This window comes from Adiantum capillus-veneris, chromosome 28 (assembly GCF_014529385.1).
Source record: "Adiantum capillus-veneris isolate H3 chromosome 28, ASM1452938v2, whole genome shotgun sequence".
Lineage (NCBI taxonomy): Eukaryota > Viridiplantae > Streptophyta > Polypodiopsida > Polypodiales > Pteridaceae > Adiantum > Adiantum capillus-veneris.
Window position 1 is genome coordinate 63308176 of NC_140958.1, and position 13338 is coordinate 63321513.

A 13338-nucleotide genomic window follows, 5' to 3' on the forward strand; every position below is an offset into this window, starting at 1 on the left:
GTAGCAACATTAACATAGCATTTAGTTAACTTGGCATGAACAATAATTTTGCAAGAGAGAGAATTTAGAGAACATGACCGGATTTATGTGGAGCCGGTCCCCCCTCCAATAGGCATTTGTATTATGATTTCTCCCATTAAGAGAGACTTGTTACAATACAATCTTTGTGTTCCTTGTGACCTAGGTGATGCAATAAAGATGGAAAGATTCATGCATCACAAGCATAACATAAAATTTGAAGAAAGCTTTAATTATCCCAAGCCTCAGTCCCAAGACCTCAAACACCTTCGAAGGTGGAGACAGCTAACAGGGAATGAGGGTAGAGAAGAGGAAGAAGAAACATTTCATAGGAGAAAGAATTAGGTCCTCACTTATCAAAACTCTTCCTGCTAGCATACATAATAACCTAGTAATAAAGATGGAGAAGATGGCAAGCTCAAGCATTGAAGTATGGCTCTTGGTTGGATTTGCACTCCATAGCCAAGAGTGTTGGTGTAGGCTCTCACCCTCTACTTGCTTGGAGAAGGAGAGGGAGCTCTTGCACTTTGCACAATGCATAATGAGAGTGTGTGTCAGTGTGTGTGGGAGAGTATACCTCCTAAGCAACCCCCTAGCTTGCTTTGGTCGACCCCCCCGCCCCCCCCCCCCCCCCCCCCCCCAGCTCATGCTTGAAGCTCATTGGACCCCTCCACGCCTAGCCAACCACAAGCACGAGGCCTTACAAGCAACAAGGGTAGCCTTAGGACAAGTGTCCCCCTTTCCCCTTTGAGAGAGAGGACTTGATAAATGCAAAGACAATTAATTAAATCTCCTAAATTATCACTGGACCCCTTGGGTGGCCAACCAATAGCCTTCAGGCACACCATGAGGGCAACATGAGGAGGAACTTGACAAGTGTCCCCTTTGCTTCCTTTGTACTAGGCATGCCTTGTGTGAGTGTGTGTGTGTTCTCTCTCATCCCCCCTCATGTAGGGCTCGCCCCATCCTTGTAGGGATTGGATCTTTGACTTTTGACACCTCAAGCCCCTCAAGCTTAGGCCCAGTTCCCACCACAAGCTTGGCCCTTAAGCACTTTAAGCTTGGGCTGGGTTCTCACCTCAAGTACAATCCTAGCATCTCAAGCATCCATCAAGCACCTCAAGCATCTCAAGCACCTTAAGCTTAGGACGGGTTCCCACCTCAAGCTTGGGCCGGGCTCCCACCTCAAGCTCAACCCTAGCTTACCTAAGGTCAAAGGACTTTTACACTAACTATTGGAGGTCTTCACTGAAGCTAACCCTAAGGTCTTATGCATCCATTGGTTAGCCTTGCTCTTTAATAGACCATCTCTCATTTGGGCCCCTTTACCATTGGTCCCGTGTTGAGATAGACCTATAAGCACATGTCTATATCTTACTTGTTCCGGTTTATTCTCCCACATTAAATGATGAGTTTAATATGAGAAAATCATTTGGGTTGGTTAGATATTAGATTTTATGACACTCTCCATAGAAATGAACATGTAGAACACTTAAAGAAGGTCTTTGAGAAATGCAAAACGTATTGCATCTGTCTAAACCGTGAAAAATGTGATTTCATGGTAAGACAATGCAAGATTCTAGGGCATATTGTGTCCAAAAATGGCACTTCTAGTGATCTTGAGAAAATACAAGTGGGTGTTGCTCTTCCAAGGCCCACCAAAGTTAGAGAGGCACAAGATTTTATGGGCCATTGTGGCTATTATCAAAGATTTATTTACATGTACGTGGTAGTTACAAAACCTCTTTACACACTCATCACTAAGTTTGAATGGAATGAGGAATGTGAGAAAGCATTTCAACAATTGAAGTAGAGACTTATTTCTACTCCGATTTTGAAAGCTATTGACTGGAACAATATTTTTTTATGTCCATGTAGATGCGTCGGCTTACGCTATTGGATGTATCCTAGCTCAACTTGGAGAAAACAAATGGATTTTTCAATTTATTACTTCATTAGACAACTCAACAGCGCCAAACAAAATTACACGACCATAGAAAGAGAAGGCTTGGGAATGATCTATTCAGTGAAAAAATTTGGACATTACCTTCTCGCAAATTGTTACCATATACATGTGGTAGTGATGTGTGTGAACACACTAGGACCGCCGGGGCATTTTTTTCCTCTTTATAGGAGGTTTTTCTCCGGTGCATTGTATATACGCCCATGACTCTAGGGCTATCTATCTTTCCATTGCACACTAAGTAATACACTCTTTGTTGTGTGTCTTGAGCTTCCTTCATCTTCTCCAAGTTGTGTGTGTTTCCCTGCAACCCTAATTCTAACAATTGGTATCAGAGCAGGTCACGACTCCCGGGCTTAGTCGCCAGTGTCACCAAAATACCCATGTTCCTTTTCTCAAATTTCAACGAGCTTTGGCGAGCATCAGTAGGTCGATCAAAAATTTGGGTTAGCTCTTAGAGCTTGGTCTGTTCAGAATTTCATTTCAGGCTCATTTTGACCTCCGTTTCCTCAACAGCCATGTCTGCAAAGGTAATTTTGTCATTTTGTGCAAATTTTTTATGAGTGCCAATTACAGCATAACAGGTCCCACACAATCTACTACGGGTTGTGTTATATAACACGTGCTGGTCTCACTCAGTTTCTCCTCATTTTGGGCAGTTTTCACATCAGGTGTATGCATTTTTCATGGCTAACAATAACACAGATGTGTTCAAGATATTTGCTACTGAGGATAGATTAGATGCGAACAATTACCCTATGTGGGCTTACATGATGCAACATGTACTTGTATCAAAGGGAGTTTGGAGCATTCTTCAGGGCATTGATGTACGTCCTGGTACTGTGGATGCAAGCGATGTTGAGGGTGCTCCAGGTTTTGTTGCCAGGGTTGCTGCTATCAGAGTTGTTTTGCCTACAACTGAGCAGGCTCGTTTGGATGTAAGAAATTGTTAGTAGCAAGCTAACGCAGACACCATTTTTCGGAGTTCTCTTTGTAGAAAAATTATTATTTTGATGAATCGAGAATATTGTAACTCCTACTTTTTCGGATAAACTCTGTAATTAATGAGCCCGGGCTACAAGCTTCCAGATTGTATCAGCCAGTCATCACCCAACTTTGGTAGAACTCTAGATTATTAGTTTTGACCACCCAAAAACCTTGGCTAAGGTATAAAAGCCAATTTTTGTAAGTTTTTTAATAAGTTTTTGGATAAGAAATACACAGCGTGAGCTAGCGGCGCTCACTTCTCTCCTTCTCGCGCTTCCTACTCCCTCTTCAGTTGTCACATTGCGATTGCGTTTGTTGCATTGCAAGTGCAGGTAAGAGCTCTACGCATTGACGTAAGTCATTCACGGTATTTCGTAGCTTTTGGCGTCGCCGACCCGTGGCCTAATTTTGTCATAATTAAGAATTGACACTTTTAAATCAAAAACTAAGCATAGACGGGGTATTGGGGTATCATTGCTAAGCATTTAGATGCATTTTGGGTCGAAAACGAGTAGGTCAAAAATCCATTCCTGTTAATAATCGCAATTTTGGAACTTGACCTAAAGTGGGGTTTGTGACCATAGGCATGTGTGCTTAGGTCTTATAAACTTGTCCTAGAAGTTTCGTTACGTTTGGATGTCATTTGATGTTGTAACGGATGTCATTTGCTTGTCGATGAGCGATTGGCTTTTGGTGATTTCAGTCACTTGAGTGTAGCTTGAGTTAGATGCGAGTTGTTAGTTGTTTTCCAAGAGATATGACAACCTCTTGTAGCCTCTATGCACTAGTCGAGTCAGCTTCGTCCCATGGTTTGACAAATTAATTGTGGTTCTCGCTAATACTGCAATAAGATAGGATGGTGAGGTTAGACACGCGTCCCACATTTGGCGCCGTTGCCGGGGATCGAAGAGACCTAAACTAGGGAAAAACACGAGCGTCTTGTGTATTTGTCCTTTAACTTCCTCTAGGTTCGCCTAGAGTTCAAAACTTTCTTTTAGAAACTGCATAGCTTAAGATTGTCGTCTTTTGCTGTGGAGAGGTAGCTTGGAAGTAATCGTACTTGTTGAATACCTTTAGGACTGTAGGATTGTAGATTTAGATTAGGAATTGGAGAATGATTGGTAGACGCGACAAGTCTTACGATCAAGGCTCTAAAAAACATTAAAAAACACAAGAAAACGAGTGTTTGTGGACACTTTCCACAACCCCATTGCATGAGAATCTAGGAGTAGGGTAAGTAGGATATGAGGTGGATTTCAGAACATTGCTCTCTCTGAAAGAATCAAGTGTGATTTGTTATTGGAAGTTACAGAATTTCAGGTCTACGGCTAGAAATAGCTCGAAAAGACTCGAATCCACTCAATTCAACTGGAGAGTAAGCCTAAGAGTTGTTTGAACCAGTGGGTAAGCTCAAAGACACTTCGAGGTAAAAAATTTCAAGAGTTGGCCAAAACTCAGATTATTTACTTTTTCTTGACATTTTAGGCCAAATTAAGTTTTGACTTGATTCATAAGCTTAAAATAGCTCATATAAAGATTGTTTTTGAGAAAATTGCAAAAAAAGTGCTCATTTTAAGCCTAAAGTTAATAATCACGATTATTAGTTTTCTGCTCTAAACTGACCAAGGTTCATACCATTGACTCATTGCATGTGTACAAACAACTTTTGTAAAGGCCCAAGAGATTTGGATCACTAAACTGGCAAAAAACTGGGTAAAAACTAAAGTTTGTACTGACTTTTTGAATCTTGAGTATAAATTGGGGAAAAATTTATCCAAACTTGTTGAAATTTGATTCATAGGCTTATGTTGATGTAATAAACATGTGTATATGCTCAGTTGACCAAAAATTTATCAAAAGTAAATAATCGTGATTATTTATATTTGCCCTATTTTTTGACTTTTTGGACCAAGTCTGCATACCACTAGTTTCACCATGTTGCCACAAACCAAATTTGGTAAGAGTTGGACCACTAGAGTGAAAATTATGACTAAATTTACAAAGTTAGTCTGCGGACAGATAATTGATAACCATTTGACCAAAATTTATCCAAACTTGATGAAAATTGGCTAGTGACCTTAACTTAAGGTGCTTAATAGATCTGTATCAAAGTTGGGGTAAAAACTTGCAAAAATCTAGCTGGAGTAAATAATAACGATTATTTATATTTGCTTCAAAACTTGATGATTTTGCAAACTTGAGTATACCACAAGGTCAAGCACATCAAGTAGACCTCACAAATCAATTTGTGGTGAAATTTGGATTGCAAAAGGGAGACTTAAGCCAGATTTACAAAATCAGAGTCTACGGACACCAAACAATTAATAAACTTGATCAAATTTTATCCAAACTTGTTGAAACCTGTCCAGGGACTCTAACAAGTTGTATACTTGCCAAAACTATAAAAAAAGTGCAAAAATTTGACAAAAGTAAATAATCACGATTATTTACTTCTGCTATCCAGAGACATCAATTTTGACTTTTGAACTTATACAATGATAGACCAACATAATATAAAGCCACATGGCAATTTTGGGTTCAATCAGATCAAAATTGATACATGTACACTTAGTTTTTAGGTTGCAGATCAAACCTTTGATTTTTGCTAAAGTCAAATTTTGACTCTCATAGCTCGAATTGAAGTGATACCCAGAGAACAATCACGAGAATAGCAAAAATTCTATTGTCTTTATAGAAGAATAGCTAACTTGATCCAATTTGTACAGGAATCAGGTTGCAAACGAGGAATCAGTGGCTTGACAGAAAGTTGCAATTCAATCAAGTGTAAATTGACTACAAGTCAATCCAAAAGTGAGTACTCTATCCAGGGCTTCATAAGTCTATATGAAGCTTAGATCTCGTCGTATACTAGGAAATCAGGACATACTCGGAGAAACCTCCAGTAGAGTATCTACCGAAGAAAGCCTGAATCAAGGCAATTCCTTGCACACAATTCTTGAAGAAGTCTCAGACACTTTTTCAGATTCAACATCCGAAATGTCTTCTTACTCGACTCACTCGGAAATCGAAACGACAATGCGCTATAAGCATATACTATCTTTTACAAGACTAATCGTCATGGAGCCCATGTTTACTTGGACCCTAACGAGGAGTATGCTATTCGCATTGATGACCATGGTATTGAGTTCGAAGAAGAGGTTAGGGCAAACAAACAAGGAAAAGTGTACATGGATCGAAATGGAACTCAGTATTTACAAGTCAAAAACCCTGACGTGATAGACAAATGGGGGTTAGAAGTAAACACCATAATTCCAGATATGTCAGCAAAAGAAGGACCAGACTTGAAACCTTTGAAACGGCTTAGTACGGATAATCCTAGGATTAGAGTCTATTGTTGGGAAGATAGAAACGGAAAAGATCTACTGTGGACTTCTCATGCCAAACTAGGACAATTAACGGCCATGAAGATTATCTATATCTTCAAGATCAAAGATAAGGGATCAATAGACCTACCGACCTACCTGTTTAAGGATTGTTATAACAACAACATTGTTATGATAACTCCTGAAGAGGTAGAACAAAACAAATACCAAGGGTATTCCATCCGAGATTGGATATTGGGGCAAGGACTAGAAATAATTCCAAGGGATGAACACCATGAGAGATCATTTGAGAGTAATGTGAAGAAACCAGAAACCACCTCATCACGTAGAAAACCGGGTGACACTAAGGACAGTCCAGGGCTACACGAGTCACTATTTCCAACAGACTGGTTTGAAGGACTCAGAACATGACCAACTCCCAGAAGACCTGGAGTTGAACCAAACAGACGCGTCAGACTAGTTGATTTTCAAAAATGGGTCAGAAAATATAGTGGATCAGGGGATCCTTACGACCACTTAGCAAGCTTTAAGCAAGTGCTAAGAGCAGCGCATATTCGATTTCCATACTCAATTCGAGGGGTTTGGAATGACATTAGAAGGAAAGGCATTGACATGGTTCCAAAACATTCGACCAAGGTCAATCATGGACTTGAACATGCCTAGTAGCTCATCAAAGAGTGAACCAATTGTTCCAATCAAGGTAATCACTAGAGCCCAGGCAAAGAAAAAGAAACACAACTCCTCTAATGATTTGGAGAACACAAAAGTTTCTTCTGAAAGAATCAAAAGGAGCAGAAGCAAAAGATATGAGATGAGAAAACAAAAACAACGGGTTGAAATTGAAGAGAAAGCAAAGAAGCTAGCCCAGGACAAGTTGAAGAAAACAACCGTGAAATCTGGAGGATCCATTCTGTTGGGGTATAAAGCCCAATGTGGTCGCCCAGGTAAGTGGGCGGGCCGCCAGGTATGTACACATATTCTTTTGTAAAAACCTAATAAGAACTCGCTATGCTCTACACATTACAATAGAGCGAGTTCACCATATCGTCGTGCTCTTCTTCTCGCACTCTCTCTCGCGTCGCACTTCCGCTCGTACTCCTTCAACTGGTATCAGAGCTCAGATCGAGGCTCGGGGCAGCACTGCAGGAGGCTAGAGTCACCAGCTCAGATTGGAGTGAAATTCGACAGGGGAAGACACGACCCCAAATCTCGTTGTCAGAATTTCATTCTGAGGTCATCTCGGCCACCGTTCGGCTTCGACAAAGGTCTGCGCAGGCCATTTTCGACTAAGTGGTCTCGACGGGTGCAGATCCGACTCTGCAAATTTGGGGTTTTCGGCCTACGACTACAGGTGCTGAGGATATCGACACTCCCAGAGTGTTGATTTGTGGTTGTCTACACATCGAAGGACGGCTCATAGTTCTTGGAGGCGTGTCACAGACGACACGGGCGCATCTACACACAGTCTGTAGGCGACATCCACTAGTTCATCAGGTTGATATTGGTTCAGAGGTCAGTTTACAGGGGAAACTCTGCCGAATTTTTCCCAAGAAAGTAAACTACTGTGAAGCGTAGCTATGGCTGGATCACAGGACACTGCTCTTTACAATATCAAGAAGCTGGATGGAACCAATTTCCCATTGTGGAAGCAGCAGATTTGGCACGTGTTGGTACAAAAGAAGCAGATAAAACCTATGAAGCTCAAGGGGATAAAACCACAAGATATGGACGAAGATGAATGGAGCGAAATGGATGAATTGGCACTTTCTACCATTATGCTGACTTTGGCAGAAAGCGTTTACTTCAATGTAGTAGAGGAGATGTCGGCTTATCAAGCATGGTTAAAGCTGAGTGATCTTTATCAGAAGCAGAGTGCAGCTTCACAGGTATACTTGCTTAAGAAGCTTGTTGACTTGAAGATGAAAGAAGGGACACCTATGTCCAATCATCTGAATGAATTCAACACAATCTACAGTCAGTTGTCAGCTCAAGGTGTCAAGTTTGATGAACTTGTTAGAGCTATGTTCCTGTTGATCACATTGCCGAAAAGTTGGGACACTTTTCGCACAGCTTTGAGTAATTCTGCACCTCCAGATGGTTTGAACATAGCAGGTGTAGAAGGAAGTCTGCTTACTGAAGAAACCAATAGAAAGACAATGGACAAAGGCAAAGGAACAGCCTTAGTTGTCAGGGGAAGGACCAAAGAAAAGTACAAAGGTGGAAAGAGGAATCAGTCTCGTAGCAAGTCCCACAGTGCTAAAGGCAAGAGTGACATAGAATGCTACCATTGTGGCAAGAAGGGTCACATGAAAAGAGATTGCAGAGAATGGAAAGCAGAAAAAGGCAAAGAGAAAGCTGAACACCATGGTGAGAAGAACAAGTCCTCAGTGAAGATTCAAGAAATAAATGTGACAAACACTGTTGCAGAGGATGACAGTCTAGTGTCAGGAGACATCTACTTCTTGAAGAATACAATGGACTCAGCTCTTCTTACAGCATCTGATGGAAATGCACTGAGTGACTGGATTATAGACTCAGGGGCATCACTTCATGTGTCTCCAAACAAGGAGTGGTTTACTTCTTATGTGACCATTAAAGATCATGTTCGGCTAGGCAATGGGCAGACATGTGAGATCTTAGGTGTTGGAGATGTTCAATTGAAGTTTCAGAATGGCTCTTCTTTCACGCTGAAGAATGTGACACACGTTCCCGCAATTACAAAGAGCTTGATCACGCATCAAAGCAATTTTAGCCTAATTACGGCTTGCATAAAGACCTGCTAAAATATCCCAAGCCTGTTTTGCAAATTTTGATGAACGGATGTGGGAAACAATAGTGCGCTTCACAAACAACACAATCAATGCATGAGCCTGCGCATCCTTTACATCCCAACGAGCTTGTTCTGCCGCCGTAGGCAAAACAACTCTAATAGCAACAATCCTTGCAGCAAGACCTGCAACATCCTCAACATCGCCTACATCCTCAGAACCAGGACGTACATCAATGCCCTACACAATATTCTAGACGCCCTTTGACACAAGAACATGTTGCATCATATAAGCCCACATAGGGTAATCGTCCCCATCCAACCTGTCCTGAACAACAGACATCTTGAACACATATGTGTTGTTGTCAGCCATGGTAAATGTTGCTCCTGATGTGAAAAATGCCCGAAAATATGAGAAACGGAGCGGGAACAACAACTGCTATATAGCACAAACCGTAGAAGACTGTAAGGCACCTGTTATGCAGAAATTAGCACTGACAGAAATTTTGCACAAAATGACGAAATTGCCTGTGTAGAACCGCCTGTAGTGGAAACGGAGGCCGAAATGAGCCCGAATAAAAAATCTGAGCAAATTGTGCTCTACGAGCTCAATTGAAATTTTTGTCGACCTGCGAACGCTTTCCAAAGCTCACTGAAATCGGAGAAAGTGAGCAGACGTGTGCTGGAGCAGCTGGCGACTAAGCCCGGGAGGACGTAACCTGCTCTGATAACAATTGTTGGAATTAGGGTTGCAGAGAAACACACATAGCTTGGAGAAGACGAAGGAAGCTCAAGGCACACAATAGAGAGTGTGTTACTTAGTGTGCAATGGAAAGATAGATAGCCCTAGAGTGATGGGCGTATATACAATGCTCGGGGGAAAAAACCTCCTAAAGAGGGAAAAAATACCCCAGTAGTCCTAGTGTGTTCACACACATCACTACCACATGTATATGGTAACATTAGGTTCATTGGAACCCTTGTTTTTCGTGGGCTTAGAATTTCTCTTAGCCCCTGTTTGGAAATTGATTCAAGAAGCCACCATAGTATCGTGTATAACTGCAGATATGGTGTGTGGCCTTTGGAAGTTGACATACTCCGCCATTTCTTCAGTTAAGTCCGCACAAAATTGTTGTTTTTGCTCTCCAAAATCCATCTTTTTGAAGACACTGGCTTTGAGATGTAAATCCCAAAACTTGGCTACATATTTGTGAATGGATTTGTAGGGAGAAAGCTTGAAGCTTCGCCATTCGGTGAGTACTTTATCTTTGGCATCGGTGGCCAAAAACTGCTTCATAATGGAAGCTCTTAAAGTTTTTTATGTTCGTGGAGCTTCAGCGTTTTCCCGTAGGCTAGACCACCATTGCCTGGCGGACTTTTGAAAGTGCATGGCTTCATGGCATAGCTTAGAGGACTCTGTGAAACCCTCATCTCCAAACGCCTCATCGAATTGTTGGATAAAGGCCAAGACTTTGTCCGTAGCACCAAAGGTGCCATCGTAGGTAAGGAAAGAGATGCTCTTTCCTCCCTCTTTGAACTTCTTGAGCTTGGATGACCTCTTCCACGCAGCATAGGATTTCCTATGGCCTCTTCTTTTTGATGGTTCAAAAGTTGCACCATCTCTTTCTTCAAAAGATGAAGAATTTGAGGAAGATGGAGAAGAGGGTGATCTCTTTCTCGCATTTTTCTTGCCTTGGTTCTCTTTGTCCGCACCATCACTTTCTTCATAAGAGGAAGAGGATGAAGAAGATGGAGAAGAGGGTGACCTCTTTCTTGCCTTTTTCTTCTCTTGCTTTTTGTCATCCCTCTTTGAATTATGGTGTGGAGAAGTGTGCGATGGTCTTCTCCGTGTAGGAGGCGAGGGAGAGCGTTTAGCCCGCCGCCTTCGTGGAGTCATCTCCACCAAGGTGGCAGGATACTCACTTCTTTCTCGTTCCTTCGGTGGGGGCTCTTGAGTTCTCATTTGAGAAGGAGGTGCGTCATCAAGAAGAAACTTTTTGAGCCCTTCGTATGGATCCTCTTCTTCTTCCCGAATCGGAGAGAGGCCTCTTTTGGAAGTCTCACAAGGAGGCTTCCTAGGTACACTCTCGTCATGGTGGGGAGTTTGGAGAATCCCATGAGCACGAAGCTGCCGTTGCACTTCACTTTGGAGGGATGGATTGCGCATGCCTTGTTGAAGCCTAGAAACAATGTAGTTAACAAGCATAGGGGCATCATTAGTAGCCTGCTCATTAGCAAAATCAAAGCTATCAACATTAATTTCACTCTCTTTACTATTGTCAGTCATTCTAACAATTTTTAGGTGTACTCACTTCAAGCCCTAGTTGCTACTCCTCTTTACCCCTTTAGAAAAGCACTCAAGCTACTGTACCCGTGGCTCATATACCATTAATTGCAAGGAATAGAAGAGAGGGTCTTTCAACACCAAAACAGCACCGGCTCTTGTCAAGCTTCTAATAGCTCAATAGTGGTTAAGCCGTAGGCAAGCCCTGTAGGACTCCACTATTAAGACCATAGCTCTCGACAGTGATGCGTTGTTATCTGCACGAAGGCAGGTGCACTACAAGGCTTAAAACTCCCTATTGTACTTACTCAATTGCAATGAATAATAACAACCATTTATAGCTAGCTTGAGGACCTCCGTTCTTGAGCAAGAAAAGAGAAACCTTGTGCTCTGATACCAATGTAACATTTAATGGCCTAGTAACTTGTGTGTAGTGGAAAATAGCATGAACATAGTGAGCATTTCATTAGAATAGATTCCTAATGAGCATAACAAGAGTGCTTGGGTGGAGAGAGCAACAAAAAGCAGAACACCTAGTTAGATAGGCATGAACAATACTTCAAAAGGGAGAGAAATTAAGCTATTGACAATAGTTGAGGACCAGATTTACATGGAGCCGGTCCCCCCTCCAAAAGGCTTTGGATTATAGGTTTCCCCCATCAAGGGAGACATTTTACAATACAATTCTTTGTGTTCCTTCAGTAACTAGCTAGTGCAATGAAGATGTAAGCTTCACGCACTAAGCAAACACTTATAAAACACAACATCAATTCCCTCACGGTCTCAGACCCAAGACCTCACACACCTTCGAAGATGGTGAGAGCTAGCGGGGTATGAGAGTAGATTGAGAGGAAGAAGGAGTAGTCTTACGAGAAAGATGCACATCTCCTCACATAATCACTCATATTAGCATAGCATAGCTTAGTAATTAGCATGGTAGAGGAGACGAGCATGCATTGAAGCTTGGCTCTTGGTTGGATTTTCATCACAAAGGCAAGAGTTGTTGGTGTAGGCCTCCCTTCTCACAAGCTTGGAGTAGGTGATAAGCTTTCCATTAAAGCTTGAGAAGGAGAGAGAGAGAGTCTTCTTGCTTCACACACGAGCTAGTGTGAGTGTGTGTGGAATAATGCCTTGAGAAATTCAGCTCCCTCTCTCTCTTGGTCGACCCATCATGCTATTTCCTCTTGCTAGCTTCCCATTAGGCCCCTCCAGGCTTAGCCAATAGGATTTAAGAAGCATAAGTGATAGTCTTGTGATATGTGTCCCCCTTTCCCCTATTGTGAGAGCGTTATGTAATTAATTAATGCAACTAAACTCTCATTGGACACCTTTGTCTCCTGGCCAATAGGAATTAAGCAAGCATTACGTGTTTTTTAATGAATTAAACTAGATTTACTCTAGCCTAATTCTCATAGGTCCACCTCCATGGCCATCCAATAGGATTTGAGTGCACCTTGTGGGCATCTGGGCTAGGGAGTTGACATGTGTCCCTCATTCCCTTTGTGTAAAGGAAGCTTGTGTGTGTGTGTGTGTTTCTCTCTCATCCCCTACTTGCAAGGCTCGCCCCCTCCTTTGTAGGAGTTTTGAAAACTTTTTGGCATCCAATTTCCCTAGTGCTTGACCTTTGGACACAACCTTTGAATTTTGGAACCTTAGCATTTTGGAAGTCTTAATGGACCGAACCTTAGGGTCTTTAAAGCCCATTGTTGCACATTGCTCCTTTGGAGATGCCCCCCCCCCCCCCCCCCCCCCCCCCCCCCCCCCTTTTGGATCCCTATTTTCCCTCCTTTGAATCCCTACCGTGGTTGGCCTGCTAGCTTAACCAATATTCTAGCTTTTTCTCCCCCGGCACTTCCCCATATTAAATGATCAGTTTAACATGAGAAAATTATTTAGGAGAATTAGATATTAGTTATTATGACATATTAAAAGAGGAACATGTTAGTTATAGACACACATCAATATGATTGTAAAT